This window comes from Mus musculus, chromosome 12 (genome assembly GCF_000001635.26).
Source record: "Mus musculus strain C57BL/6J chromosome 12, GRCm38.p6 C57BL/6J".
NCBI classification, from domain to species: Eukaryota; Metazoa; Chordata; class Mammalia; order Rodentia; family Muridae; genus Mus; species Mus musculus.
Genome location: NC_000078.6, coordinates 112217922 through 112243172, shown reverse-complemented (window position 1 = coordinate 112243172; position 25251 = coordinate 112217922). Strand labels below are relative to the sequence as shown.

At 52.4% G+C, this 25251-nt stretch overlaps 1 long non-coding RNA gene across 4 annotated transcripts in view; it reads right to left on the bottom strand.

Moving 5' to 3' along the window:
* The window catches only part of Gm36894, an 86236-nt gene extending 61665 nt beyond the window's left edge, over positions 1 to 24571 (bottom strand). For 2 of the 4 annotated variants that reach the window (XR_873047.2, XR_381978.2), the window contains exon 1: positions 5460 to 5690. This is a non-coding gene — a long non-coding RNA (predicted gene, 36894). Of the gene's footprint in view, positions 1 to 5459; positions 5691 to 5733; positions 5788 to 24354 lie in introns of those variants that run through there. The other 2 variants (XR_001780723.1, XR_873048.2) reach the window with 2 other exon arrangements.
* Between the last annotated feature and the right edge of the window lie 680 nt (positions 24572 to 25251).

The window sequence follows — 25251 nt, the reverse complement described above, 5'->3', positions numbered from 1 at the left end:
CACATCCTTTGCTGCCTCCCTCATCCCTACACTCCATCGTCCTCACTGTCCGTCCTCAAGTGTTTTTCCCATGGTGACCTAGCACCCAGCGTGGTGGCGCACGCCTTTAATCCCAGTAGCAGGGAGGCAGAGGCAGGCGGATTTCTGAGTTCAAGGCCAGCCTGGTCTACAAAGTGAGTTCCAGGACAGCCAGGGCTACACAGAGAAACCCTGTCTCGGGGGAAAAACAAAAAACAAAAAAACAAACAAACAAACAAAAAACACAAGGAACTCTCAGGCAGCTTTCTACAAGGCTGTCAGATCTCAGCCTCCCTTAAAACACTGGCCCGAGGGGGCCCTGCATCCCAGGTGACAGCCCAGACTCTAGGACACAGCAGGGCTGGAGTAGCTGCTCTTCAGCACTGTCTGTGTCCTGTGAGGGGGGCCTTCCACTCCAATGTCACATTGAATGCCAAGAGCTTGGGACCCCAGAGGCCAGGTCACCTGCTGCATCCAGAGGTCACAGTGTCAAATGTGAAGGGGCCTCTGGGGTGGAGCAGGAGAGCCCACAGCTGAGGAGCTGGCCTGAATTGGCAAAAACCTGCAGAGGCAGCTGGGGCTGGTGGCTGAGAAGTGGCCCAGGAGACATAGCCTGGGGTTCTGAAGACATTCTGTCCAACGGCTCACCCGAGACATTTTCAGGACAGAAACACTGGGCTCAGAGATATTCTCTCTCACTACAGTGCTGCAGTGCGAGCCAGAGTCTGTTGCATGCAAGGCAAGCACTCCCGTTGGGCTACACTCTCTGCAGAAGACATCTTTTCCCAATTTACAACCACTGGTAGGGGCAGAGCTGGGGTGTGTGCAGGTGGGTGACTCTGAACACCACCTTAAGCAGGTTTGCACCAAGCCCCTCCTGAACCCAAGGTGGGAGGAGCCACAGAGCTGGGGATTTGTTTTGTATGGGAGACTTAAGCCTTACCAGTCCCACATCAGATGTACTGTGCTCCCACCCACCTGCCTCTCTGTTGCTGTGGAATGGCAGGTGGAGCTGGTGGCCAGCCCAGCCCAGCCAGGAACAATAGCTGTATGAGCCAGCCACTGACAGAGCATCTGAGCACGGTCCAGCAGGGGCAGCATCTACACCACTACTCCTGGAACTGCAGAAAAAGCCCTGGGCAGTCACAGAGCCTAGGACTGGCTCCCAAAGGACCTTCTGGCTTGGACACTTTTTTCCAGAGCTGGAATTATGTCTTCAGGGTACCCACTATTTGCATCATCAAGCAGAACCATTATAGTCAACCCAGAGCTAATCAGAGGCACGCTGGCACCCTCCCTTCCCTGACTGGGCTCAGCTTCTTAGGGGCAGCCAACAGGCCAGACAAAGGGCTGTCTGCAAATTGAGGTCAGGACCAGCCTGGGAGACAGGCCTGCTGTGAGGGCGATAATTGAGCCCACTCTAAGGTGTTGGGGTTGGGGGGAGCATTAATTGGAGAAAGACTGAGAAGAAAGGAGGGGGTGGCTGCGGGGGGGGGGCACAAGGGGACACAAGGGGGGTAAGGGGAGGGGGCGGCAGCTGGGAATGCAGTGAACAAAGGGTTAACTAAGGAGCCTGGATACCAGGTCAATTCTGAGAGTGACTTGGAGAGACATGGCCCGCCCAGACAGTCCAGTCACACTGCTGATAGCCTCTCTCTGGCCAGGTCCCAGGTCAGACGATGAAGTCTGGAGTACTCTGGACCACAGGCTCTTGAGTCCATCAGAGGATTAGCCCAGAGGCCTTGGGGAGCACTGTAAGTGTGTGGGTGGTGAGTGCACCGGCTGACCAAGGTTAGACCAGTCCTCAGGACCCCAGAGGGAGCCCTCTGTCCACACCCCCTCCCCTCCCCCACAGCACTCGCATCCCCCTCATACAGAATTCCAGCCTGACCCCACAATCTCTCCTCTTCCACACAGTTACCTCCAGAACCCTCAGCCATCCTCCCTTAAAGGCTACCCTACACCACTGTGGGACCACACAGGACCCAGGAGACCGCCATGCCAATTATGGAGGGTTTAGGGAGAGAGTGATTACTCCAATATCAACCTTGGTCACCGCCTGCCTGCAGACTCTAACGGTCCTGGCCTCCCCACAGGCTCTGACCATGTCTAACCTCCTTCTGCTACCACAGACCCTGTTCTCCTGGTCCTTCCATCCCGCTGGGAGGCTCTACCCACTAAACCCATAACCACAGTCTCCTCCATGGAAAGTCAAGTGAGCCACACCCAACTCCACCTCTGCCCTGCTGGTCATCAGGTCTGGGAGATCCCTTCCCATCTCTGAGCCTCAGTTTATCCTTTGAACGTTCAGATAGCGGTTCTTCCATTGGGGTCCTATGAGATGCCAGACAGGTATGACAAAGAGCTTGTCTCACTTCAGGGGCCTCCAGCTCTCCATCCCTCCCCTAAAGCTGCCCACTTAGGGTGGGAGCCCCGAGGAGCAGGCCCCATGGTTAGCAGAGCATTAGGCTGGCCTAGGCTGGCCTCCAACTCTCCAGTAAGCCTCACCTCCAGTCTCTTGCCCCTCCAGGGGGAGCTCCTATGAACACAAACCCCTAGGACTAAGCTGAGCACATGGGTGATTTGTCCTTGCTTAGGAGAGAAAGTAGCTTTAGCAAAACATGTCTATTCATGTCTATTTAACTTGCTGTTGGGAAACAAGGTCCCCGTCTGGTCTGCCCCTTTGCTGGTGACAGGAGAGCTGTTTAGTCATGAATTCGGTTCCTTGGATTCTCCCACCTGCTGACAAGGTTGGGATGGGCCGATGAGGCTCCTTGAGCCAGGCTCCCATTCCATAGCCTTTCTCCAGGAGGCCAACCTCAGCTATGTCACAGAGGGTGGCTGCTGTCCCCTACAACAGGGACCAGACTCAGCCTGAGGCTCTGGAGCTGGATTCAAGCCCAGGGTTCCATTAGCTGAGGTGACAATGACAGTTGGAGGTGGGAGTGGATATCAGAGGCCCTCTGGCGAACAATTGGTAGGACCTCAGAGGTCTTTGGGGCAACAATTGGGCAGCCCTTCACAGTGACAGAACTTTTGGGGGCTGGAGGCAGAAGTGGGAAAAGAAAGAGACACCCCCTAACCCAGGCATGCCATGGAGCTAGGTCAGATCAGGCCCCAACCCCACAAATCTGCAGGGAAGCCAAAGCTTTGCCCATCTGACTTCCTGCCTTTCAGGTTTGAATCAAGTCGCCCAAGATGCCTGTGCTGAGGCCCTACCTGCCTTCAATGTGCGCCTTAACTTGGAACCAGACCTTTAAAGAGTGATCATGGTTAACCAGAGAAGCTAGGGTAGACCCCTGGTTTCCTTGCAAGAGGAGTAGGACACACGTATGCAGGGGGAGGCACTAGGAGGCCAGAGGAAGCAAGAGAAGCCTCAGAAGGGGGCAGCCATGCCTTGGCCTCAGACATCAAGTCCCAGGACTGTGAGAAAGGAAACACCATCCTGTGTGTACATGGTCTGTAGAGCCTCACGTGTGACTGAGCTGTGCCCCCTTGCCCAGGGGACACCCAGGAGCCTGGCACAAGTTTCCCATCCAACTCATAAGGGGAACATAGATCTGCCGTAGACACTGGTCCCCAAAGGGCCCCAGTCTCCTGGGTCTTCTGAGAGCTGACAGCCAAAGAGGGTGCGAAGCCTTCTCAGCCGGTGTCTCCAAGAGCCCCCAAGTCCCCACCAGAATGATACCTTGTTCCATTTTCTTCCAGCATGCCTGCCACAGATACTGCTGGTTCCGCTTGCTAGGTAGAGCGAATATGTCCAAGGTCGATGCTAATGGACCCTCCTCACTGCCAGAGAACTGGGGAATGCAAGCTCCCAGGTATCAATTCCCCCTGAACCACTACCAAAGCTTCATGCCCCCCTGGAAGGGCCTGTCTGCTTCCTGCTTGCACCACAGGCTTAACCAGCTTGGGGCCTGAGCCATGAAGTCCTCTATACAATGCTTGGGAGGCAGGTCCCTCAGAGCCAGCCTCGGGCCCTCAGAGGGGGGCTGCATCCAGTGCCTGTCTGATCATTAGATTTTAATGATGGCCAAATTTCACAGCAGGCCACTGAGCTCCCAGCAACACCGACCTAAGAAGCGAATGTGGCTATCGATTCTCCCAGCCTCCAGCTGCCTCACGCTGTCTGCTCTCTTGGTCCCTTGAATGCTTTTAAGAGGAGTAGAGCTTCCACAAAAGAATGGAATACATTTGCAAATCAGGCGCCTGTAATTTATTCTCCCTCCCCACTCTCAAAAAGAGCTGGGAGGCAGGGAAAACCTCCTCTCCGTGTAGCTAGGAGCCCAAGTGAACCCTCTACACACCCTTGCCCTGCCCAGCCCTGGGCTTGGTTTGCCCCCACTCTGAGAACCCTGTTTCCTCCCCCATACTACTGTGGCATGGTAGAATAAGCCAGTAAGCACCTTTCCCTACTTCTTTTGGGGCACCTGAGCCCCTTGCCACTGCCACCCCAATCTACCATCCCTCAGGCTCCCACAGAGCACTGCGCCACCGTTCTCTTCTCTCCAGCCATTTTCTCCTACCTCCATCACTGCCCATAGGGCTGGGAATCAGGGGTACAGTAAGGATTAGGGTCTCTCACCCCCTAGGTACACAGCCCCAGGATCAGAGATACAGGTAGTGGCCACATCTAGGTCCCATTAAGGATGGGATCTTGCCAATGACCTGCAGCCCTACTGGGCTGCACAGCCCCAGTCCACAGTTCCCAGAGTCCCAGAACAGATCCACCTCAGACATCTGCCCATTTCTGAAACATTCACAATGAAGCGCATACTCATGTGTGCCAGTCTAGCTGGCATGTAGACCCCATCAGAACATGAACAGCCATAGGGGTCTACCTAAAGCCACCGTGTCACCTTGTACACTGTCGTGTGCTAGAGTCCCTTCCTTGCGACTGCCCCTGAGCCCCAACCAGGGACAAACCCAGGAAGGCGGTCTTTATCACAAGTACCCCCCACTCACTGAGGCAGCACACTCAAAGAAGAGAAGAAAAGATGGCTCATTGTCCAACATTCTACCTGTCCCCTCTGCATAGCCGGAGCCACCTCTGAGCCCATGATGGCCATTCTCAGAGCCATCACTGCAATCAGCTGTGATTGTTACTGCTGCCCATTCTATTGCTATGTCCAGGATGACTCTGCCTGGCAGAGTAGGGAAGGCCATGTATGGGTGGCTATGCACATTCTTCATCCACAGCCATGGTCAGCCAAGGGAAGGAAGGAAGCAGGAAATCTAGTGACCGACTGTCCTGGGCTCACCCTGGGGCTGGTCTCAATGAAAAATGCTCTTCACTTGCCTCGTGCTAAGACCAGGGGCAGTGTCCCCTTGGCAATGTTTCTTCACACACACACACACACACACACACACACACACACACACACACACACACACACCCCTCAGCCCCTCTCTGCCTCGTGTGTCCACAGAGACAACCATACCAAGTCGAATTCCTGTGACCTGGAAGGCATCATCTGTCACCAGGGACACGGTTCTCAGTAACCCTCTGCTCTGGGCTGAATGGACGGCCAGTGCACGGGGCTGATGGGAAGCCCACATTCTCCTCACCCCGCCTAGGTGGTGACCATCCCATGTCATCAAAGAGGACCTGAAGAAGGCTGGAGCTGGCAGCCCACGGTGTCTGCTGCTTCCAGACCCCACAAAGCTGACCCTCCTCCTCCCAGCTGCTCTCCTGACCCCCACCCCTTCTCTCACCTGCCGTGGCCTTGGAGAAGCCGAAGGGCATAGAGTCAGGGAACCACATCACTGGGGGGTGGGGGAGGCACACATGTTTCTGGCCCAAGCGAGAATCCAGGGGCAAGGGAGAGGACTAATTATGGCCCAAGGATAAAAACGGCAGCCAAGCAGCTGTGCAGGGTGGAAGGAATGCGCCCCTCAGAGAGACATTTTCCAATTCCTGGGCTGCCGAGAATGCATTCTTTGACATTTATGAGGCCCGGGCTCCCCATAAACCTAGATTCCAAAGAGGCTGACAGCTGGCCGGATCCCTGGAATCCGGGACTTCGGGACTGTCCTTTATGATGGGCGCAGCTGCAGCTGCAGTGCCCGGAGGAGCCTCGGAACCTAGAGGCAGCTCTGTCCGCACTCTGCTCCCCTCGGCAGCTGGAGAAAGTGGGGTTCGGTTCCTTTGGCAGCTGGAGTTTGGAGGTTCAGAGAGGCTGAGCAACTTTTCATGGCTGTGAGCCAGAGTGACTGGCTGGTGTCTATGGCCACGCCGTGCCCACTTGGTTCATAGCACCGGCTATTAGGTATATACAAAAATAAGGCTGAGGGAAACTTCCCCACCATGAACAGTGCACCACTGGGAGCAGCATGCTTGGAGACGCCTCCCCTGTTGCTCTTCTACGCCACCAGTTCTTGCTGCTACGGATGCTGTGCACTTGCACTGCTGTGCACTTACAGCAGGAAATAGAACATGGGTGTGGAATTATGCAGGACGCTGGGCCAGGAGACCACCAGAGACAGCCACCAAAGCTGGACCTAGAGCTCCAATCCGCTTTAAAGCACTAAGAAATGAGTCTGACTTGGATGCTACGCCCAGAACTCAGGGGAGTCAACAGACAAGCCCAACACTCACGGCTCCTGTGCCTGGCCAACCACTGTCCTATTGCTCAGACCGTATGCCCAGCAGGTAAGGCCGATGCTGCCTGGCTAGAGCCAGCTCACAGGTCCCAGGAGCTGCTGTTGGCGTCTCTCCAGTGCTGGGCTCCGGAGCTTGATCGTTTGCCCAGTGGATAGACCCTCATTCTACATCAGAAGCAAGTCTTTGTACCAACAGCAGCAGCCGGCATGGAAACTTCCTGGTTTGAACTTTGCTTCCTCATGTTCTACGTGGGGACACCCACCCTGGGTCAAGACCCCAGGTGCCCAGAAAAAAAGCAATCGAGCATAACTTCTAGGAAGAAATGCTGTGTATGGGCTGGAGGTAGTGCCCCTTCAAGAACTCATAAACTGAAGGTTGACCCTCCAGGTGATGTATCTGTGCTCCTAAAAACTTAAGGAGACCTCACCAGAAGAAGTAGGTCAGAGGAGGTGCCTCTCCCATCCCGCTGCTTCCTGTCTCTGTGAAATGAGCACTTCCTTCATCACCATGATGTTCTGCCTCCCTGGGCTGAGCCCTCCAGCCGAGAGCTGAAACAGATAGTTCCTCCCTTTAAGCTGCTTTTCTCAGGCTCGTGGTCGCACTGGCACACAGGTCACCAAGGCAGATGTTGTCACCCTAAAGCCCAGATTATTCTCACAAGTACTTTGTCAAATACAATGTCTAGTGTGGGCAGATAATCACACACAAAGAAAGCAAAATCTTTAATGGAAAGCCAGGAAAGAGGAAGGAGGTGGAGGAGAAGGAGGAGGAAGAAGGGAAGGAAGGAGGAAAGAGGGGAGGGATGGGGAGGGAGGGATGGGAGAGAGAAGGGGGAAGGAAGGAAGGAAGGAAGGAAGGAAGGAAGGAAGGAAGGAAGGAAGGAAGGAAGGAAGGAAGGAAGGAAGGAAGGATAATAGGAACAGATATACACAGGACTTAGGGGATTCCAGTAGATAAGATATATAATCATGATACTCACTAAATTTAAAGGATAAAACATTCAAAAGTATATGCAGGAGACTGAAAAACTATAAAATGTGCCAAAGAAGATTTGAAAATGAATCTAGCAGAGATGCATGAAGTTGGAGCTGGAGGTGCAGCCCAGTGGGTAGAGCGCTCACCCATCAAACATGAAGTCCCGGGTTTCCATCCCCAACGTCGCACGTGCAAGGTATGGTGGTGCACAACTGTGGTCTCAGGACTCAGAAGGTGGAAGCAGGAAGATCATGGCAAGGTCAAGGCCAGCCTGGGCTCCATATTGAGTTCAAGGCCAGCCTGGGCTACTTTGTGAGACCCTATCTAGGCCACCCCTCATCATGTGGTCACATATTAGAAGACAGGATATTAGGAGGATGCTATTTCTCCCCAGGTTGCTTCAGTTTGAGACACTTCCAACAAGAAACCCACTGGGGCTTGTTTCTAGTTCAACAGGAAGCTGAATAAACTAACCCTCAAATGTCCAAGGAATTACACAGGGCCTCAGGCCCCCGCATCACAAAGAGGAATAGTGGGGAAACTCTGTGGACTCAGACGTCTTTTTTGGGGGGGTGGGGGTGTTGGAGACAGGGTTTCTCTGTTTAGCCCTGGCTGTCCTGGAACTCACTTTGTAGACCAGGCTGGCCTCGAACTCAGAAATCTGCCTGCCACCGCCTCCTGAGTGCTGGGATTAAAGGCGTGCGCCACCACGTCCGGCTTTCAGACCTCATTTTAAAGCCATTTGGAGGGTGATACTGACACGAGGACAGTCGGAGGACTAACATAATAGGGCCACACAAAGACTTGGACATTGTAGCCCCTCCCTCTGTGACTGTTGCAGTGGCACCTGGGGTACACACCACCCTTTCAACAATAACCACTGGCAAGGCATGGGTCGCAGGCTCAGCTCACACCTCCACCCTCAGTAGCTCCAAGGTGACATGCAGCAGGCAAGGTGCTGGAACATCAGAGCAGGCTGGGTATCATGACCCTGGTGGGGGGTGGGTTTTTTTAATAAGTCACTTAAAAGGAAAAGGTTAATGAATTCAGCAGCATTCATGTAAGAGAGTTCTGTTCCCAGGAAGTCCCCATAATGAGTATAAAAAAAGGCATGCCATACAGTGGCCAAAGGCACAGCCAGCAAAAACCTGGAACGAAGGGAGCATGCAGCGCAGTCAGTAAGGAAAACAGGAGCAGCACAGAGCACAGTCCGCAGAGCATCTCCAGCAGGAGCTGGGGGTGGGAGCAGGGGTTAAAAGTGCTCACTGTTCCTACAGAGGACCCAGCTTTGTTTCCCAGTGCCCTCATCGTGGCTCACCGGTGCCTGTAACTCTAGTCCCAGGGGAATCCAAAATCGTCCTCTAGCCTCTGCAGGCTCCTGCATGCATGTGGTACACATAAGCTCACACAGGCATGCACACACACATTTAATAAACAACAATAATAATAATTAATAATAATAATGGTTCCAACCAGCTGTGGTGTACATTATCTTGGCAAATTGCTATCTGTTCTTTGAGCTCTCTTAAAAAGCTTGCTCTGGAAAGGATTTGGCATCTCCGTTTCAGACCTGAGTATGTTTCTTAGTCCTTCAAGGCCTCTTCTCCTGGCATGGACTTCCCCGCCTAAGTCTGTGTCAGGGAGGAAAGGGCACAGAACTGCTCAAGAGAAAAAGCATTGTGCCTCTAAGACAGCTAAAAGATGACCCATCTGTAACAGGGTTACTACTGTTTATCCTGTGGAGTAAAACTGTCTGCGGTGGGAAGGAGATGCCAGAAACTCAGGCGCAGAGAGACGGCTCTACCCTGCCCAGAAGGCTGTTTTCTTGGTCAGTTCCTGCTGGATTTTGTGAGTGCCAGATTTAATGTGTTTTGCTATCTGTCAGCTACTTCTCTCTGCATTCTTTGCTTGTTATGTGCGTAATAAACAGGAGTCGTTCAAACCTCAAAGCATGGCTATTGAAGATCATTCCCCAGACACCCGGAAGGAGGGAGTGCAGCATCAGATATACAATGTATCCAACCTCGCCCCAAGTCAAGGGAATGCGCAAGAAACCTACAATGGCCTCCTCCTAAGTGTCCATTGTATTGACAAGAGGCCTGAATTCTGGTGCACCAGGGAGATGCACCTAGGCTGAAATGGGGAGTTCACCAGAGAAAACCACTCAGCCCAACCAGCAAGGACCACGTCTGGATGTTTGGGGACCTTGGTGTGTCCCTGAGTGTCCAGAATACAGGGTTTTTAAAAGCAGAAACTACACCCTGGCATCTCTTCCTGCAGCTGCAGGGGGTAGGGCTTTGCCAAAGTAAGCATTTTAACTGAAGCTAAGATAAGCGGTTAGCTGGAGGGGTTCCGCACAAACCTGCAGTTTTAGCAGAAGCTGAGATAGGTTAGCTAGGACATCCCGACCTTTAGTTCCTAAAATAGAGCTGAGTACTCTTCTTGGGATTCTCCATCAAGGAGAGCAGATGCTAGTTAAACTCAGAATAGCCTCAACAAGAACACAAGATGGAGCAATCTCGGCACTGTCTTGCCCTGTGACCGTGCCTGCTAAGCCTCACCACCTGAACTGGCTGACTGGAACCCACGTAGTGGGAAATCAGAACCGGCTTCTGTAAGTCACCCTCTGGCCTCCACATGGGCACAATGGCATAAATTAATTTAAAGTTTTAATTCATTAATTAATTTCTAAAGCCGAAGAACAAACAGGGTGGATCACAGAATCTTTTGGGGCTATCGAACATCCTGTGTGATACAGGGTGCATTTCTCAAACCCATAGACTACAACAGGCAAAGAGTTGAGCCCTTTGTGAGCCACAGGCTATAGCCAGCAACTGACAGCAGGTCCACAGACAAGCAGGAGCTCGGTGCTTCTTCCTGTCTCTCCTGCAAACGTTTACTAAAGCCGCTCAAAACACAGTCCATGAAAAATAAAACCACATCCCCGTCATGGTTTTAATGTGCTTGGCCCAGGGAGTGGCACTATTAGAAGGTGTGGCCTTGTTGGGGTAGGTGTGTCACTGTGGGGGTGGGCTTTAAGACCCTCACCCTAGATGCCTGGAAGCCAGTATTCTGCTAGCAGCCTTCAGATGAAGATGTAGAACTCTCAGCTCCTCCTGCACCATGCCTGCCTGGATGCTGCCATGCTCCCGCCTTGATGATAATGGACTGAACCTCTGAACCTGTAAGCCAGCCCCAATTAAATGTTGTCCTTATAAGAGTTGCCTTGGTCACGGTCAAAACCCTAACTAAGACAACCTCCCACTCCCAAAACAGCCACTAGACTGGCATTATCTAAAAGGAGTAAAGCCACATACCCCAGTGGTCCAGCAACTGGGCTCCTAAGAAGAATCCTTGGAAGCTGTGACACAAGTTCACCTGTGACCCGTCACAAGTGTGTTCAGAGAAGGCCTGGTAACACCAGCCAGTCACACTGGACTAGAGAATGTCCCATCCTCATCAGCTGTGGAAGGGACAGATAAACTGCTCCGTGTTTGCCTAATGTAGTGCACCGCAGCTATGCAAGCCCATAGAATATCACCAGAGATCACAGGCGACCCAAGTGTCACCCAAGCCTGTGGACTGGAAGACGCAGCTAAGAAGGCCAGCTGCGCATCGTGACCAAAAGCCAACAAAAGAAACAAGAAGCATGAGTGTAAGCAGCTTAATTCCAGCAGGGACAATATGCATGCTTTTAGGACTGTTCAAAGCCAGGGCTGGGAGGGGAGGGGCGGTGGCGGGAGTGGGTGGCTGAGTGATGGACGATGATGGGGAAGAGAGAGGAGTCAGCCAAAACTGACTAGGGCTGGAGTGGTGTAGAGGTCCATCTTGAGTCTCTCCTTGACTGGGTATAGAATCACCCAGAAGGCACTCCTGCAGGTGTGTGTCTGTAGCAGCCTCACTGCCAAGAATTAACTAAGGGGTTACTCTGCCCTCAACGTGGATGGTGCTTTCCGACGGCCTAGGGACAAAGAGGTCTGAGGAAAGAACAACATACACGTGCCGTGCCTACCTTCGCATCTTCTTCCTGTTTGATTGCATCTATTGCTGCTGCTACTGTCTTCCTCTAACATCTTGGGCCTTCCACTGTGAGCTGACTCTCCAGAGATCTCCAGGCCTTCAGCGCTGGATCAGGACTGCCGAGGCTCCAGGCTTTGTACACCGTGCAGCTACCAAGTTCTCAGCCCTTCCCACAAGTCCACAGCCACTGCTGTGCTCCCTAGCGCCTGGTGTGTAAGCTGGTCTAATAAATCCACTCTAACAAAGAGTATAGACATACATTCTACTAGTTCTGTTCCTCTAGAAAACCATCGCCTAATGTGAGTGATTTGAGCGCCGGCCTCATAGATGCAGGCTTTATCACTCCTGGGCATAGTGCACATTTATGATTTAGCTACAATTCCTCATGTGTATTGTACTTACAAAAAAAAATAAGCAGTACAAATGAGTAAAATGGACTTTGTTCTATTATTTGGTTTATCCTGCTTAGAGTGGAGTGCAAATCGTAATACTGGAAGCCCCTGAGTCCTAGCATCTCCACTCCCACCTCAGCTTTGCAGAGCTTTGCATGGGCCCAGAACTCTGTCCTTGCAGGGGCTTGGGACCTGGAACCCTGACTAAGGATGATGAGGGAGTGGAGAAAGGACAGGTACTGAAGGAACAACAGTCACATAGACACAGAGAAGCTGCGACCTGGTGGTCTAGGGTCTCTGATGTGAAAAAAGCCACAGTACAGGGCATTTATTATACGGCAGTAGAATGGGGCTGCGTGATTCTTACACAGACGAACAAGGAGGCGGGGTTATTACCCACAGCGGAACAAGGAGACAGGCTTAGCTCATCTCAGTAGATGCAGTCTCTGGAAGAGAAGAGCCTCCAGGCAGTAAACATGGCAGCGGGTAGAGACACCTGTGGGGACATTTTCTGCTCACTGTCAGCATTTGCACTGGAAACTGAGGGAGGCTTTGCCATCCTTCTGAGCCTTACCAGAGGAAGGATTTGGCACTCCAGTGGGGCTGTAGCATTGGTCCTTGACATGCTGTGACAATGTCATGCACCCCCTACACACCCACACTCACACCCTGGCTGTCACTCAGAAATGGCTGCAGGTGTCCAAGGTCGGCACAACCAACTTCCTGTGTCATGAAGATCCTGCAGCTTTGTTTCTAGAGGACGGGTCCCTCCCCCCTCCACACACCCCAGCAGCTCATGGATGGGGTAGATGCTGGGGTGGGTGGGCCAACTCAAAGCCATGGATCTGGGCCTGGGCCATAGCTGAGATAGTCAGTCTGCCACCTCTCCTGAACCCACATCACCAGGGCCAGCTCTACCATGCTGCCCTGTGAGAGGCATGCTCTCACCAGGTGAAAGGTAGGGCCAGCTATCTCATACCTACAGGCCTCTGGGTCCAGAAGGATCCCATTTTACAGAAGAAGAAAGTGAATTCCTGAAGGACTTGGTAACTCTACAGAGCTCCTTCAGCAAATAGCAGGTCTCAGGACACTATCAAGGCCCAGAGTTCTAGAGAGACAGTCATTCCCTCCCCCCACTACTTGAGGCCTTCCTGTCTTCTGTGTTGTAGAGCATCTCACCTTCCATACAGGAGGCCAGAGCTCCCAAATGCTGGGCAAGCCTGTTGGTTCTGACCTAGTGACCTTGGCCACAAAGTCCCTGTCCAAGCTTTCTGCTTTGTATAGTCCCCAACCCCCACCATCACTTCCCCCACCCCCCACAGACAGACAGACAGACAGAGACACAGAGAGAGACAGAGGCATGGACACAGGCACACACAGAGACATGGACATACATACAGAGACACACACATGGACACAGACATGGGACACACACACACATTCACAGAGACATGGACACAGACACAAACGCTGAGACACACAGAGAGACACATGTCTGGAAGCTGCAGACTTGGTATGGAGGAAGTAAGAGCTGGAGACCAGTCCTCCGTTCACACCCCATCTTGAATGGCTTCAAGCACTGAAGTGGTTAAAGCCTCCCAGCCCGTCTGATCAATTCATTATCATTTCTAATACAGATCAATACTCACTAGCACCCATCTGACAAAGCCTACAGCCTTCAGACCCAAAACATGAAAGACTTCCTAAGCTGCTGCCAGCCCCTCCCCACGCCGCATCCCATCGTGTTCCTGATCGCTGCCCTGGAAGGATACAAATCGATGCCTGGCATTGATCACCTTTCCTCAGGCAGCCACAGACACGTGCCCACCCCTCCCCCCAAACTGAATCTCTGTCTCCCACGTAAATGGGGGCCTCTTAAAAAGCCTTGATTGCTCTTCCACCCCAAGGTCCACTGCCTAGAGGCGCTATCCCTGACACGTGCTGTGCGCACCAGCTTTGTCTTCAGTAATAAACAGGATTTGTCTTCCAGTTCAGCCCTATGTCTAATTTATCAGGCCAGGTGCAGCTAATCTGCTTCCTGGTTGCTGGCTGGGCTTGGGGGACAGAGGTGAGAGTGAGACCTTGGCTGTCAGGCATCCCTGCTTCTCGGCATAACCACACAAAGGACAGGATGGGGAGAGGAAAAGATGGAGGGGTGGGGGAAGAAAAGAGGGGGCAGAAGGGAAGGAAGAAGGAAGGGAGGAAAGGAGAATTGAGGAGAGGAGAGGAGAGGAGGGGAGGGGAGGGAAGTGGAGGGAGGGGGAGGGGAGGGGAGGGGGAGGGGAAAGGAAGGAGAGAAGAGAAGAAGGAAGGAACAAGGGGAGAAAAGGAAGTGGGGAGGGAAGGGGTATGGCATGTCACTGGCTGGTCCTCTTCAGAGCCAGCAGAAGCTGCCATGTGGTGACCCCAGGGAGATCACTCTATCCAGTCCCTGCCATCCTGGTCATTTCTCACTGGGAACCCTAACCTCACAAAGCTTCTATGAACACTCAAGGAAAGCAGAGACAAAGGTCTGATACTGAGACCCACAACACAAGAGGTACTCAATAAAGGTCAGCTCCGGCGGCTACCTTTAACAGCATCACTGAACTGGTCCCGCTATGGACAGTAGTCACCACCTTGCGACATTGTCCCCATTCATGCAGAAGATGTAGGGCACGGCCAGTAGGATGTATTCGCCTTGACTGTCTTCTAAAGATGCCCCCTGGACACCAGGTGTCAAAGTTCCTTTTCAGGTGGCAGAGCTGCCACACTGAATCTGATGCCAGCACGTGTGTCATCCCCAGGGGTGCTGCACACATCTCAGTAAATGTTCCTGACAGGCAGCAGCTAAAGCCAATCAAACACTGTAAATACGATGTGTCCAAGGCTACAAGTATGCTACATGCTCTAAGTAAATAGCAGGCCAGCTGGAAACTCCCTCAGACAGCCTCCTGACCCCTCTCTGAGCTAAATGGGAGCCAGGTTCTCTGGAGAGAGGGTGCACAGCAGGATGTGCAACTGGCTGGCTGGCACTGGCATCACTGAGGGCAGGCCTTCCCCTAAGCAGACCAAAGAGGAATGGGGTGGGTAGGGGATCCCTGTCTTTTCAACATGCCTGGTATTCTCTCAGGTTTGGCCATTTTCGGGGCATTAAATGCCCCAGGTGGGCACACACACAGAAGCCAGTCAGTGGAGCACAACAAGACCAGTGAGGATTAAGTTCACCCAGCCAGCCTGTTTACTCCTCTACAAAGGAGACATGATAGCACCTGCCTGGCAGGAGTGGGTTCAAGCACCTGCCCCAGGATGGTTCACTGGAAGTGCCATGCGAGCTCCCACGACCACCACCTCCAGTCAGTCTGTCTGCCCTGTGTGAGTACCCATCCCCACACACTGCCATCACAACAATATAAGAAGGACACTGTGCCACCCGTGCAGCTGTCTGTGGCACCACACTGCTTCTGCACTGAAGTCCCAGGCCCCTTACAGCCTGTGCGAGCCAAGTTGCGTCAACTTGACACAGGCTAGAGTTATGTGGGAAGAAGGAGCATCAGTTGAGCAACCGCCCCCACCAGGTTGGCCTGTGGGCAAGCTGGGGGTGCGTTTTCTTAACTAGCAATTGACGTGGTAGAGCCCAGCCCACCGTGGATTGCGTCACACCCGGACAGCTGGTCCTGAGTTGAATAAGAGGCAGCCATGTTCTGTTGAATGAGAGCCATGGGGAATGAGCCGGTATTGGGCACTCCTCCGTGGTCTCTGCTTCAGTTCCTGCCTCCAGTTCCTGCCTTGAGCTCCTGGCCTCCCTTCTCTCCTGCTACACTTGTTAGCCATGGTGGAATGAGCCCCTTCGGTGCCTAAGCTGCTCTTGATCACAGGGTTTCATCACAGCAGTAGAAACCCCAACTCTGCACCACGACTGGCTTTCTTCCCATTCTCCTCCCTTAGGAAGTACTGCTGCCTTCCCATGGTAAAAGCCCTTGGAGAATTCTCTCAGGCCCTAACAGAGATATATGCATGTCCCTCGCTGGCACAGGAGCTAATTTGGTGCCTCCATTTTTAATATTTTTTTCCTTAAGGGTCCACCCTAAGTCTTACCAACATTAGCAGCTACTACAAATCTCTTACACCAGAAGGGTTTCATCCCCTTCTCTCTCACCATGAAACAGCACTCAGGAAACACACAGGAAAGTGGGGTCACACTGGCTCAAGTTCACATCCCAGCTTAAGGCCTCTTGGCTAGTCCTGGAGCCAGGTTCTAGACCGTTCTTTTTTCACAGGTCCACAAGGCTCTCTATTCATGTTACCAGGCAGCCTTTTCACAGTAGGCCCTGAAAATGGGCTAAGTCTCCTGAGTGGGTCATAGCAATGGCCAAGAGAATCAATTGAAGTCACCAGTGCTGGATGAATGGCCATGTTACTACCCAACCACAAGGTGACATGGTGACTGGACTTCCAGCCTGGAGGACTGCGTGTCTCTATAGTCACCTCTAGGGTGTGTATGGTATGGTGTGTCCCTTCTCTGAGGACTGTCTTAGACCATATTCCCCATGTCTAGCCTGTCTTCACCCACATTCTTTACACACACACGAACTTTCACACACAACCACACATACATACACACATACACTCACACACATACACACATGCTCATTCATATACACATACACACACTCACACATTCACACATATTCACACACTCAAACATATACTCACATACACATACACACATACACTCACACACTCACACTCACACACATACACACATGCTCATTCATATACACACACTCACACACACATTCACACATATTCACACACTCAAACATATACTCACATACACATACACACATACACTCACACATGTACATACATACACACTCATACACACACATACACACACTTACACACTCACTCATACACAATACACACACTCACTCACATACTCCTACTCACACTCACACAACACTCACTCATATATACACAAACCCACACTTATTCACATACATATACTCACACTCACACGTGTACACACACACACACACACGGAGGGAAGGGGATGGGGGAGATCTGGCCTTGAGTCTTTTTCTAATCCCAGCCCCCTCAAGCTTCACTCTGTGACACTCTCCTGTGGCAGACACCACAGCCTCAGTGGGAGGAGCTCTAGGGAAAGAAACAGGAAAGGCCCATGGAGCAGGTCTGAAAATGCACAGACAAGAGGCTGACTAGTAAGATGATAATTACACCACAGAGGCCCTCCATGGGCGGAGGCTAGAGAGGCTAGGCAGGCCAGGAGGGCTCCTGGACGTCACTGCCTAGAGGCCCTGGCTAGTAACCCAACAATGAAAATTCTCCACGTTTAACAGTCATATTGACCTCTGCTCCACCTGCCTATGCTAAGGAGATATGAGAACAGGGGAGACCCTTCCTGCAGGGAGGATCCCTAGGCTGGTATCTGCCTTGCCACCTTCCTGCAGCCTCTCCCACTTGTTTGTTTTTCAAAGTCAAAGCCAGTCCCACTGGACTCAGCCGCTGCCTCTAGGCAAGTTTAACATGGCAGACAAGATGCAAGAGGGAAGGCCCTGTGCACCCCAGTGTCAGGATGGGCACCTCTCCACCCCAGGGAGCTACATGAATGAGCATAGTTGGCTTGGCAGTTCACCCTTATCAATGTCACCAAGTCTCCAGGGCAACAATCCCCAGGACACTCAGCCATGGAGAGAGCGGAAGAGAAAAACAGCTACAGAGTTGGGTGAGCAGTTCCGGGTCAGGGGTCAGGATATGAACGGGGCCTCTGCCCCCACCCCCACCCCACCCGCTCACCTTGGCTGCTGAACAAGTGACTCTGAGCAGCAGTTTGTCTCACTATGAAGAGCTAAGAGTATGGGTACATGAAATATTAGCTTAGTAGGCTGCACCAAGTTCATGGCCATAGCCACAGCCACCACCAAGCCAAAGGAGGCATTGGCTGGAAGAAGCAAGAACCTTTGGGTCAAAGGAAAGAGGAGGTCCCTGTGTCCTGATGACAGAGACCAGACTTGAGAGGGACGAAGTTACTGTTGTGTGTGAGACTCCAACTTGGACCTCTAAGATTCTCTGCACCATGCCCTGAGGGCAGCAGAGTGCCACTGCCCAAGCAGGCTCCACCCACAAGGTCTGGACCCCAGAGCGGCACTGCAGGACCCAGGCAATGGTGTAGAACTGTCTGCGTGGCTCCCAGGCTGCAGACTGCCATCCCCTGGCCCATTCACTTTAGGGAGCCCAAGGGGGGGGGGGGCTAGCCACGTACTCAGATGGCCTCAGATGACCTCTGTGAAAGCCATGGTTGGCACAGCTTGCCATCTCGGGCAGAATAGAAGGTGTGTAGGTGTGGCCCGGCCTTGCTATGTGGGGACTGACTTAGATATTCCACTTTGGTGGCATTCCGAGTTCAGCTGTTTTGTCAAGCCCTTACACACAGGCATCCTGCCACCCCTACTCAGCCATCTGAGGTTCTGCCTGCTGTGTCCTGGGTACCCCCAGGGTGAGTATTGAACAGCCATGACCCTAAGAGAATTCACTGGGTGGAGGTGTGGACACTTCAGAGAGTGGCCCAGGCTGCGAATTGATTATGTAGTTTGGGATTTTGAGAGATGGCTAACCAGCATGTACTGGTATGACAGGCCTCATATAGAAGCATCTACATGGGCTGCTAAAGTGCTACAGGCCCTTTACCTGCCCCCTCTGGGTCAACTCATCCCACCAAACATCTCTTGAAGTTTCCAGCATGCTGAGCTAGGGACACAGGAGGTAGGTAACGGCTAGGGTAGTCCCAGGCTCACAGAGAGTCCCTCAGAGCATGGGACCAGCATACTCTGTAAACCCCTCAGAAGCTCCAATTATGAAGCAAGATGGTGAGGCTCCTGCGTCTCAACCCAGAGCTGGGCACAGAACTCAGCAGACACAGAGCAGACATCCCCAGCTTGTATAATCACGCCACTAGGCAGAGGCAGCTACAGTGCCTGATCATGGCTGTTGAGCTGTGCCTACATTAAGGCACGGCCAGGAGAACAGGTCTTTGACCTGCGGCATGCCGGTGCAATCCGGAAGATCTTTTTCCAATTACCCAAACACGGGAGTCTGGTTTTCCATGTCAGAGAACAAATATTTCATCATTTTTATCTTTCCTGTCAAGCCCAGAGGAGCTGCTCGCTGCAGTCTCTTGAGAGTCTCTGTGTAAAGTGATCAGGGCTGGGCTCGGCTGCCGGCAGACCATGAGCTTCAAGGGTAAGATGCTGTCTGGCTCTTGGCCCAAGAAAACAGGTTACCAACTGGCCTTGCCCTTGCCCAAAGGATTTATGTGTCATCCTGGTAGCCATTACCCAAGGGCTTTCCATACCCGACCCTGGTACGTGGCCCTTGGCTGGGGCCTCACAAACGGCCTCCTCACAAGCAGAAGGGAAACTCTTCTCTTTACCTGGTACCCTGAGGTCCAACTGCTAGGATGCTCCCAATGCCCACCCTGCCTGCCTGCCAAGCTGCTCCTGGTACCCCTGGGTGCTTCAGCCCACCTATAATCTCTCTCTGTGTCCTGCTCCCACCGATGGCTAGACACTAAACTCCACCTGTGGCTGATGCCAGGTCCTACTGGTTTCAGCTCCTTGTGCCCCCCAGAGCCTGGCACTTCGCTGTGGTTCAGGGAACACAGGAGCCTCTGAACAGGAATGAGAACTTCAAGGACCCGGGGCCCTCATCTGTCAGACAAGGAGCTTTGAATGGCCTGCTGTGTGGCCCAAAGGCTGACACTCCCAAGCAGGTGCGCTCTGCCAGCTCCAGTGTTGCCCAGTCTACAGAGCAGGAGCTTGGGGAAGATAAGGAAGAGTGCCCTCAGGTGGGGGGGGGGGGGCTGCACATCCCGATAGGAGGCTGGGAAGCAGGCATGAAGGAGTCTGCGTCGGGGAGGACCTGGGAGGTGCCCTGAGTCCTGGGCCACATCTCCAGAGACTCTGCCCCCACCCCCAGGGGGCATCAGAGTTGAGCCATATTTTGTGGAGAGAAATGTTTGGGAAATCTGACTCTTGCTAAAATGCAGCTGCCTCAGTTACAAATACAGATAAGAGCATTTAGCACAAGATCGTGAAGTGACCCACTATGTTGCAGGACCAGCAAGGGGAACCAGAGAAGGGGACCCAACACCAAGATTTTTGCCAGCTCCCTCTCTGGGCTCCTACCTGCCCATCCTGGGGAACACACAGATCCCAGTGGGTAACGAGCACCCCAGTTCTCACCACCATGCTGAGCCTACCATAGTTAGAAGTAGAGAGACTAGATCAAGCCACCTGTGTACACTCTGGCCAGTCCAGCCAGGTTAATGAGCATGAAGTGGAGTCCCTTGTAGGGTTTCCCTGTGTCCCAAGAAGGTCTTGGGGGCTGTCCATCTATGTGAGTGAGTCAGATCTGGGTACCAACATCCAGAGAAGTAAGCTCAGGTCTCTGTCCCCAAAACAAGCACTTTGGGCTGAATCAACAGAACGTCAGGCTTCTTTCCCGTAGACTAATAAATAAATCCATGTTCGGAAGAATCCCCAAGCCAGGGAACATCTGTATATCAGAGAAACGGCTGTCAAGCTTAACAACGACTGCTCCACAGTCAGCTGTGGCCCCTTCCATAGGCTCCTGTTGTGGCCAGCATGTCTGGGCCTCCTGAAAGCACTGAGTTATTTATGGACTAGGAATCCAGACCAGAGACACCAAGCAGCCGCAAATTGACCCTCCTGCCCGCCTGCCTCCTATTTATCCAGGATGAGGTGAGAAACTGACATTGTATATTCATCCCAAGCCCCCAGAACCTGTCACTACACCCTTATTTACCGACAGACCCTGTCACCAGACGGAGCTGCCTCACTGCCAGAGACACCGTTTAATGGTTGCAGATAGCGATGAACTTCTCAGAGGCTGGTGTTCCGAGGGGGTGGGCAGCCACGTGTGCTATTGTACTGGGGAGGGCCCTCCTTCCTTGTAACCTGTAAAGAGACATCGTGCACGGTTCTGGCGTGACTATGGTTTCTGAGCAGCTGCTGGACTTAATTAAATGCCCTTCCCTGGGTCTCTCTTGGAGACCACGAGCCGTGTACAACCCCCATCCACCTGCAAAGCAGCCCCTAGATGCGCCCGCTCCCGCCCGACCCTAGCCCTGCCTCTGTCTGGAAGCCACCCAGACATCCACAGGCTGCTAATTGCATGGTGGCTTGCCAGGGCCTTCCCCCATCATTAGGATTCATCACCATACTCCCCTGGCTCCGGCCACAGCTGCCCAGCCAATCACGGACCACCTTGGCCTCGGAAGGAGGTGACCTGTGATGTGAGCTCCTGCTGAGACCTCTGTTCCATCATTGTCACATGAGAGGGGGCTCCAGAAGGACTTGCCACCAAAAGCATCTTGAAGCCTGTCATCAAATATTGATAAAAGGCAGAGGGGGAGAGGACTATGTAAATGACTTATCAATGGCCAGGCCTGGCTCTCCGGCCCTGCATTCGGGGAGGGGCCTTCATGGTGGGTTTGCTGTTGTTTTTAAACAGGGGCACTGGGGTTTATTTTTACTTCGAAACAATTCATGGAGCATGTTTGTTAGATTGGACTCACAGAGGCAAACACCACACAGGCATGCAAGGCCAGAGCCATTAGCATTCCGCGGGGGTGACCTGCCTTCCCAGGAGGAGAGGGTGCAGCCTGCACCACATGCTCCTAGGGCAGCCCAGGCTGGGTCTATAGACTGTAACCAGATAGGCAATGGGGATGCGAGGCAGGTATGTGAGGAGAGAAACTTCTGGAAGATTTCTTACCCTTTGAGGTTAGGGGGAGCTTCCAGAATGTTCTGAGCTTTCAGCAGCATTGCCCTGGGTTAGTTAGGGCTCTTACACTGTCTCCTTTTATCCTACATGCAGCCTGTGCCCACCCTGTTAGGAGACAGTTTCCTGAGTGCAGCCATCTCGGGAACAAGCTCCACCCTGCTGACAGGGTCAAAACTGAGTTCATATTCGCAGGCCCCAGAACCCTACTCCTTCCTGCCCTGCTCCTTCAGGTGTTCCCTGTGTCTGTCAGCCAGTGGAGGATGTAAAGAAGGAAGAGGCTGTTATCCCGTTATGTAAACTAAGGCACACAAGTCATAAGTGTGCTGCCTGTCTTAACTACGTGCAAAGCTTGCCCATCCCTTTGTTCCCTTAGCATTCTAAAATTCTGGGTCAGAGTCCAGAAGGGCACCCGACTGCAAAAGCTGAATCCAGGACCCTGAACCAGGTGACCCAGATAAGGTACAGCCACCAATGTTAACTTCCTTGTTTAAGCCCTTATATCAAAATTGGTCAATGCAACAGCCCACCCTTGCTTTGTGTTCCCATTCTATAAAAATGTTGTACAGTCTCCATTTGAGGACGCAGTTCAGATCATGAACTGGTCACCTCCCTGAGCACTCAGGAAATAAAGCATTCATTGTTAAGTTTCTCTGAAGTGAGTTTTCTTGGCTTCCACTGGACCCCAATGACCCTTCTCCTGTCTCACAGCTGGGCTGGGATTGGGCTACTCTGCATAGTCATAACTGCTGGACAGAAGCAAGACCTCCAGCTGCTCTTTCTGCTTAAGGGGCAGCAATAAACCCTTTGCTCTCTCAAAAGTGGGACTCCTATTGGCTTGACACTCAAGAGTCATAGGCAGGACAATTGAAAATTTAAAAGCAACTTGGCTACAGAGCAAGACTCTGTCACAAAGGGGGGGAAAATGAATTATCTGGACTCTTCTTCATCTTGCATTTACTTGCCAGCACATCTGTTGGAACCTACTTTTACAGACTTGACCAGATGAATCAACCAGCCTCGTGGGACTGAGCAACTACTAGATTCTTGGACTTCCCATTCACAGCTGACTGCTGTTGGGATAGTCGGACTACAGATTACTAATCACTTGGCCTTCCAGTTTCCATCTTCGCCCAGAGCTGATCCTGTGCTACAGTTCACCATACCCAAATACCGCCAGGAGAGAGCTGGTCTCCTGGGAGTGCTGACACGATTGTGAGCGCAGGTAAGACCTTCCCAGAGCCATCAGAACACAGGAACCAAGGAACATCTGGGGACAGGATCCTTCTGACCCTGTGCCACAACTCTCCATACCCAAATTCCTCCCGGAAAGAACTGATATCCCAGGAGTACTGACACATAGGCTTGCAGAAGGGACAAGCCACAGTCAGAGACAGCAAGAACAGCTTACACCAGAGATAACCAGATGGCGAGAGGCAAGGGCAAGAAGATAAGCAACAGAAACCAAGGCTACAAGGCATCATCAGAACCCAGTTCTTCCACGGCAGGGAGCCCTGGATACCCCAACACACCAGAAAAGCAAGACTCTGATTTAAAATCACATCTCATGATGAGGATAGAGGACTTTAAAAAGGACATAAATAACTCGCTTAAACAAATACAGGAGAACACAGGTAAACAGGTAGAAGTCCTTAAAGAGGAAACACAAAACTCCCTTAAAGAATTACAGGAAAACACAACCAAACAAGTGAAGGAATTGAACAAAACCATCCAGGATCTAAAAATGGAAATAGAAACAATAAAGAAATAACAAAGGGAGACAACCCTGGAGGTAGAAAACCTAGGAAAAACGAATTATCTGGAGTTCCTTTGGAAACAACTTCTTGACTCCAGCCAGATGGCTCATCAGGTAAAAGCTCTTGTAACCAAGCCAGACAGCCTGGGTTCCCAGGCTAGACCCACACACAGAAAACAAGAACTGACTTCTGCAGATTGCCCTCGATATTCTATATGGACACACACACAAACACATATGTTCCGGCCTAACTCCAACCCCACTGAGGATACAGCTCCACACACATGCTCCTTGAGTCGCCAGGCAACTTTGTATCCTTCTGGGTAACACTCCCTAGTCTAATCCTCGCTGTCTAGGATGGGGCTACTGAGGTCCCAGAAAGGAGAGGTAAGGACAGAGTTGGACTTCTCTACCAGCAGCAGGGATGGGGCCTCCGCACTCCTCCCCAACTGTCCTGGACCCACCTCTGTGCCTGCCATTTGAGCCCCAGGCTCCAGGGAGCTTACACAAAGGGGCCCAGTCTAGCCTTTTAGGGTAAGAAGAAGCAGATGAAAGAGCCCCAGGCCTGCAGCTGAAAATGGCTTATGTCTGGGGCGAATCCACCACGATGTTCTTGGAGGCTAGGAACTGGCTGAGCACAGTGACCCAACATAGCCGTAAGAACACTGGTCCTCACCACCCACTGTGTGTTGGCACACACAGAACCCAGGTCTCCCATCCTCTGCTTCCCACAGAGGGGAGATAAAGGCCCTCCCAAGCCAGGCGTCAGAGTGCAGGCAGCTGACCTCTCCACCAGACACACATCTGGGCTCATTTTCTCACAATCGGCACCTGGCAGGTCACAGAGAACTCAGCACCAAAGGTCTAGGTTCCGGCCCCAGTCCCACTTCATCCTGAGGTACCGTTAGGTCAGTAGAGATTGGTCTCCAACCAGGTGGAGTTACGGAATCCCTCCCCATCAGCCAGGTCACACATAGCTCTGGAGCTCAGGATGGGCAGAAGCAAAACCCAAACTATTTTTCCAGGACTTCCTCCTGTTTGGTAATAAGAAACGAGAGTGCCCTCTTAGAACCATAAATGGGACCTCTTGTCTGTTTCTGGGATGGAAGGCAGGGCTCCCTACAAGGCCCCTGACATCAGCAGTTGGGAATCCAGTCAGGATTCCTGGGATATACACAAGAATGCCAGAGGGAACCAAGAACCCCAGATGGATATAAACAGGCTCTGCTGAGAGACCTTGCTTCTGCCCATCCTGAGCTCCGAAGCCATGGTAGCCCAGCTAATGGGGACTGTCACTGAGGGTGCCCAATGTCCATCACAAGACACTGGCTTCTTCATGCCTCTCTATTCTGCGGGCCTGGTTCTCCCAGTTGAGAACTATGTCTTTGCAAGTTTGTAGGTTTACTGGCCCTAAAGATCCTAAAACCCCAGCCCCTGACTTCAGTGTCATCTGCAGGAGAGGAGCTGGGGCTAGCCTGCAGGTGCACAAGAGCAGGAGCAAGGTCTTGCCAGTTCCTCTCATCAGGGCTCCAGGGCCTCTTATCACTGCCCAAACCCAGACATAGTCAGTGTCCCGCTGGCCTTGCCATCGGCCCCTTTATAGTTCATTCCAAGGTGCTAAGAGGTCTCCCAGCAGAAAGCAGCAGGCAGGAGGTATGGAGAGCAGAGAGTGCTGTTTCACA